A 12,551-nucleotide genomic window follows, 5' to 3' on the forward strand; every position below is an offset into this window, starting at 1 on the left:
AGTGTACTCATATAAATAAAATAAATAAATTGTTAAAAACAAACTTAATCCATCTCTCTTTAAAACAAACAGAAACCAAACTAGCAGGGCATGATAGCAAAGGCCTTTCTTTGATGCCGGCACTTAGGAGACAGAGATCTCTGTGAATCTGACAGCTTGGCCTATACATTGAGTTCTAGGGCTCCGTAGTGAGATCCATCCTGTTTCAAACCAAACAAAATCAATAATATAAAACACACCAAAAAAGACAAAAAATGAAAGCGTTACAAAGGCCTGTTAGGGTGTAGCCCAGTCCTCGGTTGGCTTTGCTAGGGTTTACCTCTGATCTAAAATGTCTTTCATGGAGATTTATGAACACTGTGAATCTCAGGCACTGCCCAGCAGACGGTGACCACGGGGGCAGCCTGACCTGAGTTGGATCCTCAGGTGGCACTGACTCTGCTGACATGAGCTGTGGCCGGGAGCTGCTCAGTCACGTGGGCATGGTGGGCACCCAGACCCCATGCCATGTTCCCACGGGGAGACAGGAAGCCACGGTGGTTGGGGTGCTAACAAGAGTTTGGGCAGGTAGAGTAGGCAGAGGTGGGGCAGGCTGCGGCAGCTGCCTGCTGTGGGGCCCACATGCCTCCTCCACTCCCTTTCTGCAAAATTGCTGTCCCGTGCAGAAAAGAAAAAGGATGCCTGAGACATGCTTCTCCCCAGCCCCTGCCCCCGGTTGTTGTATACAAAGGCTGTGGTTTTTCTTTGACCCACAGGTGGTTGTGGTTTGAGTAGAGTCCTTGGCCAAATGGGAGGATCTGTCCTGGGGGTGAGGGGTGGCACAGCAGGGCTCAAGCTGGCAGCTAAACTGCAGAGAAGTAAGTCTGGTGTGCCTGGACCTAGTCTACACCTCTCCTCCAACCCTCCTCCTCCATCCCTACCCAGCAGGCCTTGCTCCAACTGCACCCCCCAGCCCCAACTAGGTCTTTCCTGTCTGGAATAGCCCAGAGTAGGACACAGAATTCCAAGAGGTCGAACCACCAAGCATTCCCTTCTGCCATCAGACAGCCCACTGAGGCAAGTATCCCTTGTGGACCTTGGATGGTTCTCTGCGAGGGGAAGCCTCAGCCTTCTTTCCTTGCAGAGTTGCCTCCCTCAGGTATATCAACCTTACACCTTCCGACAAGCTGTAGTCAGTCACGTGAGGGCTGCTGGCCACATAGCCTTCCTTCTGGGCTGCTATGTGGACCTCCCAGGGCTGTTCTCTCCGTTGTTCAAGCAAACCTTTCCCAGTCTGGGTGTGAGCAGAGCCCAGGGGTGAAGAGCCCCTGGGGTTCAGCCTACCCTGATGCTCTCTATCAGAGGATGTCAAACCTCCTTCTGAGCTTCAGCTTCTAGCAGCAAAACCAGAGACAAGGGCAGCATCTTGCCTCCGTGCGGGCGCACAGCACGCTCACCCATCTCGTACAATAGCAGTAACAACAGCCAAGGAGAACTGTGGGACCATGGGAAAGGTGAGCAGAGGGTATTTTACAGGATGGGACGTGTCTCAGAGGAGGTGAAGTGTGGACAGAATCATCCCTGAGCAGGTAGAGAGGGGACAGCCAGACAAAGAATCTGAAGTGCAAAGAGCCTGAGATTATCTTTCAAGGGTCGCAAAGACCTGGGTGTCTGGGATAGAAGCAGGAGCAGGTCACGGAACAGAGATGGCTCAAGGGAAGAGGGGGGTCAGGGCTCATGATAGGGCTGGGGCTGGGGCCAAGCAGGTTGACAAGGGATGCGTTCTGAAGTCTGAGCTATAGTGCGTGCTTATGAATAACCAGTCATGGGGCATGATGGGAAAGGGGCACCTGTACAGGCTGAGGGCAAGTGTGCAAGCTCGAGACCCTGAGTTAAAATCCCCAGAACCCATGTAAAGAGTCAGGCATTGCCAACAGGGCCTATAACCCCAGTGTGTGGAGGGCAGAGGCAGGGGGTCCCTGCAGATCACCAGCTGCCAGACTAGCACAGGTCAGTGAGAAACTCTGACCAGGGGACAAAGCGATGACATCCTTCTCTAGTCTCTGTGTGCTCATACTCACCCTCACGTGTGTGCTGCACACACCTCACACAAAATAAACAAACAATAAAAGAAGCAATCGGACAACTAGTAGATTTTATTCTAAGCAGTATAATAAGGACTTCAGAGGACAAAAAAGGTAAGACAGTCCTTCAGAACTGCTGCACGCAGGACCACCTTCTGCAGCAACCATTACTGTCAGTGAGACAGAAGATAGCACAGCATGACGTGAGTCTCTGATACACCCACGGGATACAGCAGATAGACTCAGCATCCTGGTGATGTCAGGGCTGGCTGGACCTTCCTGGGGTCTGGGAGGCTCCTGCAGGATGTGGAGATAGGAGATGATCCCTTTTGTTCTAGAAATTACTAAAGGATAAAGTTTCCTTATTACCCAAGAGCAGAGCGATGCCCGTTGAGACTAAAGGCAGAACCATACAGAGGCTACCAAAGCCAGATGAACGGGAACCTGCAGGCCCAGCGCTTGGCCATCCTGTGGGAAGAGCAGAAGGGTGCCTGGTTCAACTACGACTTGGAAAAGAGGAAGAACCTGGAGTTTTATCCCTCCAACCTCACCCCACTCTGGGCTGGCTGCTTCTCAGACCCTAGTGTTGCTGACAAGGCTCTGAAGTACTTGGAGGTGAGGGGACAGTGGGCAGGCAGGCCGGCCTGCCATCCTGGAGGTGGGACCCTCCCTTCCCTGCAAGTCTCACTGAGGCCACTGGGAGTGGCTGTGAGGCAGGATGGGAAGGGTCAGGAGGGACAAACCTGCCTTCCCTGAGGGCGCTGGGTCCTAGGCTCCTGCTTCAGCCATCACTCACGGTCACATCAATGTCTGGAACCTTCTAGGACAGCAAGATCTTGACCTACCAGAATAGCCTCTCTCTAGCTGTGGGATTTCCCGAATGTCTGGGGCCCTTCTGCAGGATCAGTCATTAGTAGTATGGAGGCAGGCAGAGGGCATCCACCAGGGCCTGGCCAGGGGTGTAGGGGAAGTCATGCTTGGACTGCGAGTCACGAACGAGAATCCAGGGCTCCTCATCCTCTTCCTGGCTGCCTTGCTCTATTGGGAACCCCTCAGCCGACACACCAACCTCCACCTGTCCAGGTAATAGACATTTCCAACACTCTTCTCCCTTTGTAAGACCCAAAGTTAACCTGTAACCCCCCCCCCCCCAAGGACCAGCTAACTTCCTGGAATGCTGGGAGCTGTAGTTCTTAATAACAATGTCATATGGGGAAACACGATGGCAATAGGGGTTTGTCCTTAAGAAGACCCTACAATCCTGTGTCATCACCATTTGCTGGGAATTCCAGAGGGTGGTCCTGGTCAGTATTTAATTAAAGCTTACTTCAAATTTGTCTCAAAAATTGTGAAACTGGTTTTTCTTTTGCAAATCTTGGGATTAACACCTCCCTCCAACCTGAAGCCCTGGATTAAGGGTCTGTGCCTGCACGGTTCCAGATAAGACGTCTGAGGGCCCTCCTTGGTGAAAGTCAGCTCCTCTCAGGGTAGGCACTTTGGATATTCAGCTCCTGGCTGGAGTAGGGTCTAAGGCTTAATTCAGTCCGTTTCTTCCAGACCTGGGAGGTGGCTTTGAGCTGTCCTAGAATTGGATCAAAACTAACTTTTTCATTTATTCATAAAAGTCAGCAGTGTATGATGTCATCCCTCAGGCGCATCTCTGTCCGGAGCCTTCTTCCCCAGGCCTGGCTGCGTCAATCTCTGAGCAGCACATTCAGGGCTGTGGCGGCCCCCAGTGGCCACTCCTGGGCTTAGCTGCAGGCCGGTATAGCTCTCCATGGCCCCATGTGATGATGGTGGGCCCAACTTACAACTCATCTTTTATATGTATATGTGCCTACACTCATGTCTCGCTCCCCGGCAACCTCAGGCAAGTCTGGAGCCTGTGTGTCCCTCCTCCTCCATGCCAGGATGTTGACAGGCCCATTCTTGTCCAGGCCTTGTGCTGTGTGTTCCAGAGTGACAACAGTCCACTTCATCGTCTGCTCTTACATTCTGCCCTCTTTTCCCTGCTGTTTCTCAAGCCTTAGCACGCTGGTGACACAGATGTGCCAGTTATCTCAGAATAAATAAATGGCCATTCATTCTGAGTCCACAGTTACTGCTGCCCTGAATGTAAGCTTCTCTAGGCTGACTGGTGGCGCTCACCTTTAATCCCATCACTTTGGTGGCAGAGACAGGTAGGTCTCTTGAGCGTAAAGCCAGCCCAGTCTATAAAGCAAGTTTCAGGGCTGCCAAAGCTAGAGAGAGAGAGACCTTGTCTCAAAACAAACAACAGAAGCTTTTCTGGCAGAACACAGTGAGAGATAAGCATCGATATTTCAAGGGCAGTTTCTTGACCACATCACATCCATTCAGCAAAACAACTTGAGCTCCTACATCAGGGCCTGTCACTTCCCCAGCTCAGGGATTTAGACCAGGTTTAAAGTGTCAGACATGAATTCCTTCCTGGGTCACAGGCCTCAGGTCTAATCAGAAAGCGGTTGGCTACCCCTATGGCATATTGGCATAACACCTTCCCAAACTACAAAGTCTAGCTAGCAATGAGGAAGCTCCCAGACCAATTTACTGGGGGGAGGGAAGCCCTCCCTAATACAGCGGGTCTCCTTGTCCTCAGTATGACATTGTAACAGTGGATAGCAGGCAGATGAAAGGAATTTGGCGTTCAGGAGTGCAGGCCATGGTAAATGTTTGGATTTCTGTCCCTCAGAATATACATGGCCTTTTGAGGTGTCAGGGTATAAGGTATAGGAAAATCCTGAATGGCAATCATCGGTGCACCCAGAGCTAGGTGGAACCACAGCTCATGGAGAGAGGACCCCTCAATACAAGGTTTAAGGCCCTCAGGAGTCTGGCCTCACTGCCTGGCCTCTCTCCAGGAGGAGTTTAGCCAGGCCAGTGAGTGGCCTTAGTATTCCTGGATGACTGTGGTAACTGCTCATGTCGGGAACCCAGCTGGTTCTCCTGGCCTGCACTACCTGAAGTCTACTTTCTGCTAAGCTTCCTGCCATGTGAATGAAAGAAGAGAGGCCTCAGGGACCCCATAGGCACTCTTGTTTCCTTCTCAGGCTCCATCTTCTACCTCATTTAACTTTTCTTCCACTGCTGTGTCTCCTGCTCTGCCCCACCCCCACTGCCCTTTCTCTCAGTGCCCTGGGGAAGGCAAGTGCCTTGGAAGGCTGGGACATGGGTGCTTCCTAGAGCCTTCTCTAGTGTGGAACCCTCTCTGGGGATGAATGAGTCCCCACTTCTCAAAGTACGCAAGGGGCACGGTGCTGGGGAAGAAGGCAGGCAAGATGTTCATTTCAATGGAAGAAGGGAACCTCAGCAGGACGCCTGTCACTTTAGCCTGACTGGGCATTGCCTTATCACCCTGAGGTAGGAAGGAGACTGTCACTGGGGGGTGGCTGTGTCCTTCAGTCTCTCACAGCCTCTGACACGTGCATGGGTTCTTTCTTAGAGTCCAGCTCCATAACGTTGCTTCCGGGGGGTCACTGATTTTGAGCAATGTTTACTGAACTGGGTCCGTGATTGGATTTGCTCTGTCCTACTTAGGTGTAGCTGTCAGCTTGTCTCAGCCTAATGTCACCTCAGAAGGGAATCTCAATTGAGGGACCACCCAGCCAGATAGGCCTTTGGACTTGTCTGTGTGGGACTATCTTGACTGTTGTTTGATATCAGAGTGCCCAGTCCACCATAGGTGGCACCATTCCCTGGGCTGGTGATTCTGAACAACATAAGAAAGTTAAGAATGAAACTGAGAGCTGGCCAGCAAGACTGCTACATAGTGACTTTAAGGCCAGCCTAGGCCACATGAGACCCAGTTTCAAAAAATAAAACAACAGCTAGGCAGTGGTGGCACACACCTTTAATACCAGCACTTGGGAGACAGAGGCAGGCAGATTTCTGAGTTCAAGGCTAGCCTGGTCTACAGAGTGAATTCCAGGATAGCCAGAGCTACACAGAGAAACTCTATCTCAAAAAACCAAAAAATAAAAATAAAGTAAAACAGTAAAACAACAAAAACACCACTAACAACAACAATTAAAGGAGGAAGATGCTTTAAGAAATGAGCCCTAGGGGCTGGAGAGATGGCTCAGTGGTTAAGAGCACTGACTGCTCTTCCAGAGGTCCTGAGTTCAATTCCCAGTAACCACATGGTGGCTCACAACCATCTGTAATGGCATCTGATGCCTTCTTCTGGTATCTGAAGGGAGACTGGAATACCATTGCTCTGATGCCTAGCTTATAATGTGAGCACTTTGTTCCACACATACTCCTGACAGCATGTCACCAGAGGCCCCAAGTGATAGGATCAGTCAATCTTGAACCCTCACCATTGGTCCCAATGAATGGGTCAGTCCAGAACCATAAGCCAAACACAACCCTTTTCTCTTTATAAGTTAATTGCCTCAAGGATTTCATTAGAATAATTAAAAATGATTAATACAACACTCTGATATATTCTACTATTAATCTAGTTAATATCAAATATACAAACCCTGTCTGACTCATGCTTGCCAAAAGAATCTTGTGCTTCCAGGCATCAAGAACTCATGGCCTGGAGACTACTTATATAGGGATGGATAATTTCTTATATGATGTCACTGTGTCACACCCAACAATGTCTCTTTCAACTAATAGTCCTTACAGTGTGCTATTAAGAAACTACAATAAAGTTTCCTGTTAGACTTTGCTCAGGGGCTACGCAGACCCAAAACAAACGAAACAGAACTCTACTCAGAGTCCGCTAGGTGGCTCTCTCTTCCAGCCCTTGAGGGCCTGCCCCGAGTCTCCTGGGAATTTGCTTTCTTCTGCCTTCATTTCTTGCTGTCTGACCTGGCTCACGCTTACAGTCCCTGAAGTCCTGTACAATTACGTCTCCTATAAACAGGAAATGAAATAGTCAAAACCCGACATCAGTAGCAATCTCAAAATAGATGATGATAAGTTCGTTCCACTGAGCAAAACTTCCAGCAGGGCTCCGGGGTACGCGCCCTCGCTGGTGAAGTGCTGGTTAGGTGTGGAATTAAAGGTCAGTTGAGTGCCTAGCATGGTGGCACAAGGCTGGCCTAAACTCACAGATCTGCCTGCCTCTCCCTCCAGAGTGCTGGGATCCAGCACACCGGCTACGTGAAGTGTTTATAAGAACAGCTAGGAGCTGGTTTGCAGACCTGCCCGAGTCTTCCGCTCCAACTTCGTTGGTCCTTCCGTTCAGTTTTCTTCTTCTTCTACGAAGCCAAGGCCTACTGTAGCCTTTAACAAGCATGTGTGGGTTTAGAGAAGGAGAGAGCCACGCTCCAGGCCCAAAGCCAGCTTTAATTTTAAATAAGTTTCACTGAATTGGGACCACGTAAAGACCATTTGTCACTTATGTCTGTAGGGGGCAGCAGAGACAAGCTGGACGTGGGTGATTCCATTCAGCCAATTTACTCTTTTTTTTCCTTAGGACGTTTTCTTTTCCTCCGATGTTACACTTGTCCAGTGGCGTCTAGATTCCTTAGTCGAATGCTTTTATTCTCCTGGAAAGATTAAGAACAAAATCCTGTCCCAAATCTAATTCTGGGGGCTCCTTTTTTAACAAGTTATATCTTTCTAGGACAAAATAGTAGTAATAGTAGGTAGTAGTAGTAGTAGTAGTAGTAGTAGTAGTAGTAGTAGTAGTAGTAGTAGTAGTAGTAGTAGTAGTAGTAGTAGTAGTAGTAGTTGTTGTTGTTGTTGTTGTTGTTGTTGTTGTTGTTGTTGCTGTTGTTTTGGTTTGGGTTTTGGGTTTTGTTGCTATTTGTGTGTCAAGTTGACAAGATGTCAATCGTACTGGCTGGTTTTACCTGTCAACTTGATACAGCTGGAGTTATCACAGAGAAAGGAGCTTCAGTTGGGGAAATGCCTCCATGAGATCCAGCTGTAAAGCATTTTCTCAATTAGTGATCAAGGGTGGGAGGGCCCCTTGTGGGTGGTGCCATTCCTAGGCTGGTTGTCCTGGGTTCTATAAGAAAGCAAACTGAGAAGCCGGGCGTGGTGGCTCACACCTTTAATCCCAGCACTTGAGAGACAGAGGCAGGCGGATTTCTGAGTTCGAGGCCAGCCTGGTCTACAAAGTGAGTTCCAGGATAGCCAGGGCTATACAGAGAAACCCTGTCTCCACCCCCCCCTCCCCCCCCAAAAAAAAAGAAAAAGAAAGAAAGCTGAGTAAGCCAGGGGAAGTAAGCCAGTAAGCAGCACCCCTCCATGGCCTCTGCATCAGCTGCTGCTTCCAAGTTCCTGCCCTGTGTGAGTTCCTGTCCTGACTTCCTTTGGTGATGAACAGCAATGTGGAAATGTAAACTGAAGAAACTCTTTGCTCCCCAACTTGCTTCTTGGTCATGATGTTTTGTGAGGGAACAGAAACCCTGACTAAGACAGGTATAAAATTTAGCATTTGAATACGTAGCAGCTCCAGACCAACCCACAACTGATTATAGGCAACTGAGGAATTTCCTCATTGTGGGAAGGCACAGATCCCTTTGCTACCACATCCTGGCCATGAAGGAATTCAGATAGGCACCAGGCAGCCGTATTACCTTCGCTTCCATGGCTAAGCCTGTGAAGGACTCTACCCTTGAATGGGTCTAATCCATCATTGTAAGGTACATCCTTATGACCATAGTGTTGTTGACAATGACCGAGTATAAGGTTATCTATGCCTTGTAAAATGTCCGGATTTGTTTCTCAGAGAGAGAAAATATTTATTCTCTGTATATGGAAAGCGTTTGCAATAGAAGCCAATAGACAAATATTGGTAGGCTCCTTTTTGTTTTATGAAGAGTCCCCAGTTGCCAATAAATATGACTCCCATAATTAGGCTATCATCTGGTTCAGTATTAGTTAGGGCTGCATGCAGCGATCTGAGCTTATCGGCAGTCACAAAAGCTGCTCTTTGTTCCTGTCCCCATTGGAAATTAGCTGCCTTTTGAGAACCTTGTAGAGAGTGTTTTATAATAATCTGTAATTATGATATGCATTTTTTAGTGTGCAAAACATACCCATTAGGAGCTGTATCTGAGTTTTGTACCTGGGTGGCAGGATCAAAGGCATGGGCCATCACCACTGTGTTCACTGTAACTCTAGAAAACAACTAATTTATAGAGATCTGTCTCTCTCTCTCTCTCTGCTGGGATGAAAGGCATCCGCTACTCAAATATTTTATTTTAGCTCCAAGCCACTCCGACTCTTAGAGATTTAGAAAACAAGTTTGAACTATAGTATTACAGTTTGAATTTACTTAAAGCATTTTAAATCTCTTAATTATGTTTTTAATACCAAACAACCAAAGTATCTTTTTTATTTAAGAACTCAAAAGCTGATGGCCAAGATGGTGTGGGCCATGTGGCAATCTATAGTCTAACATTCTAACATGGAATTAAACACCATGGTTTAAGAAAATCCATCTTTCATTCATTTCATGCCAGTAAGGCAAGTGAGCCTTTGGTAAATTATCATTCAAAAATACTATTAATTTTTTTTATGCCTGATCAAATGAAAGACTTTTGTTAGTCTTTATAATTTAGTTTGGACTGAATGATCAAGCCATATAATGAACTATTACCGATTCAGGAGTTCTCTCCTGTTCGAATCTAATTTTTATCAATTTTGATGATATCCACAGCTTTTCTTCTCCTGTGGAAACAAAGACAAAACCTCTTCCCCAATATACAACATATCCTGGCTTCAATTCTGAGGTTAGCACATCTTTAAAGGAAACTGGCTTATTTACTTTAGTAGTTTTTTTCTGCTATCCAATGTCAGTTGTCAGCTGCTGTCCCTTCTTCATTAGTATTTTAAAAATGTAAAGTTAATATAAAGCCCTGTGTAATGTCTGTCTGGAGGTCTTTATTACGCCCTCTGTTTCAAAGCATGATTAGACCTTCCTATTGTTATAAGCTATAACTATATATTTCTATAAGTGACACCAGCCATTAGGAGAAGCCCAAAAGGTCATGTGTGGACCCCAGACATTGAAACAAGAGGCAGTAACATTGAAGTTGCCTTGGAGACCCCAAGATGTTCGAGATGTCAGAGCCGTGGGTTATCTGCTGTGGAAAGCTGCTAACAGGAAGTGGAATCAGCCCAGGAGAAAGAAGTTTGTTGCAGTCAACAAAGATGAAAAAGGAGTTGGAGATCTGAAGATCGCTTTGACATCAGCCACGGAGATGCAGAGTTTGGAGTTTGCCCAGCTGGTTTCCTGTCTTGCTTTTGGAATTACAGTCAAGTGATTGGATGGATCTCAGAAGACACTTTGAACTTTGGACTTTTAATATTGTCCAGACAGCTATAGACTGTAAGGACTTTGGAAGTTGGACTAAATGTATTTTGCATTATGCTATGTTTAGGTATGGCCCCATAGACTCCTATGTTTGAACAAGCCTGTGGGGACCAGGGAGTGGAATATGATGGTTTGTATATGCTCTGCTGAGGGAATGGCATTATTTGAAGGTATGGCCCTGTTGGAGTAGGTGTGTCACTGTGGTTGTTGGCTATAAGACTCTCATCCTAGCTGCCTGAATGCCAGTATTCTGCTAGCAACCTTCAGATGAAGATGTAGAACTCTCAGCTCCTTCTGCACCATGCCTGCCTGGATGCTGCCATGTTCCCACCTTGATGATAATGTACTGAACCTCTGAACTTGTAAGCTAGCCCCAGTTAAAGGTTGTCCTTGTAAGAGTTGCCTTAGGGGGCTGGAGAGATGGCTCAGAGGTTAAGAGCACTGACTGCTCTTCCAGACGGTCTTGAGTCAACCTCATGGTGGCTCATAACCATCTGTAGTGGGATCTGATGCCCTCTTCTGATGTGTCTGGAAACAGCTACAGCTACAGCTACAGTATACACACACACACACACACACACACACACACATATATTAAGTAAATAAATCTTTAAAAAAAATAAAAAGAGCTGGGCTGTGGTGGCGTACACTTTTAATCCCAGCACTTGGGAGGCAGAGGCAGGCAGATTTCTGAGTTCAAGGTCAGCCTGGTCTACAGAGTGAGTTCTAGGACAGCCAGGGCTACACAGAGAAACCCTGTCTCAAAAAACCAATAAATAACTAACTAACTAAATAAATAAAATTAAAATTAAAAAAAGTTGCCTTGGTCATGGTGTCTCTACCCATAGTAAGCTTGGACCCAAACCAACCACCTAACATCACTTCTTGCACCTGTATATAAGCTTTTATGGTATAAGATGCCCCTGGGATAGACCCCAATGTAAGAGAGACACCTGTACCAATATAAGAAACTATTAGGAGTAAGACTTCTATTGTGTGTAGTGGTCCAGTAAAGTCTAAGTTCCCAAGACCTCCCTAGAAACTGACATCCTACTTGGCAGAAAGAGACATGTATGTGGGTAACTGACATCCTGGTTGGCAAGTTAAGACGTGAATTTTAGACAAGTCCCCTGCCAGAGTGGAAGACCCCAACCAATGGGAGCAGGATAGATCTACAACAAAGACATGCTCCCAAGAAAATCCTCCATCCCTAAATCCTGATTTGTGAAATAACTTGGCACAGCTTGTGAATTTTGGGCTTAAAAACCTTATAGGATCTTAACTTGGGGTCATGGTTCAATTCCTGAATCGGTACCATGGCCCAGAGTGACCAATCCCGGGGCATATGCTCAATAAACTATCCCTGTCAGACTAAGATCAGTGTCCGTGTGGTTTGTGAGACAATTCTTGGACCCCAGAAGTTTCAATATGTAAAACAAGCCTTTCTGCATATTGTCTGTAACTATCCTAAAAGATTCAGGAAAATCTAATAATACCGTAGGAATGACATACAGCCCTGACTTTTTAACTAAACCATAAGGACTCTGAGCCACTTTGCTTATTTTTCCTGACTTGTCATCCGCCTTTCCTGATTTATCTGCATCAGTATAGAATGGACGGGCTCCAGAAATTGGTGTCACTCTTACTATATGAGGGAGAATCCAATTAGTTCTTTTTATAAACTTAAGTCTCTTGCTTTAGGGATATTTGTTGTTAATTTCTCTCCCCAAAAACTTACTGCAAGCTCTTTGCCAGTATTCATTTTCTCTCCATAATTTCAGCATTGGTAAAAAGGTACCACAATCTTAGGTGGACATATTCCAGCTGATTGACAATGTCTCATTTATTTCTTTCACAATCAATTTGCAAGCCCTTTCTATTAAGGTCTTTAATTTTTTTCACCTAAATTCTAATATCCATTCTAAGATATTACCTTCTCTCTGCATAAGAATTCCTGTGGGAGAATGAGTAGAGGGCAGAATAACTAAAATAAATGCCGTCCAACTTTGGATCAATCAGTGCACATAGGTATCCTGTAACCTCTTTTCTACCAGAGCCAATTCTCTCTCAGCTCTCTCAGCTTAAGCTGATAATTTTCTTGGACTATTTAAATCCTTATCACTTTGTAAGGCTTGAAATAAATTACTTAGCTCTTGAGTAGTTAATGCAATTATGGACCATAGCCA

The sequence above is a fragment of the Mus musculus genome, chromosome 9, assembly GCF_000001635.26.
Source record: "Mus musculus strain C57BL/6J chromosome 9, GRCm38.p6 C57BL/6J".
NCBI lineage: Eukaryota > Metazoa > Chordata > Mammalia > Rodentia > Muridae > Mus > Mus musculus.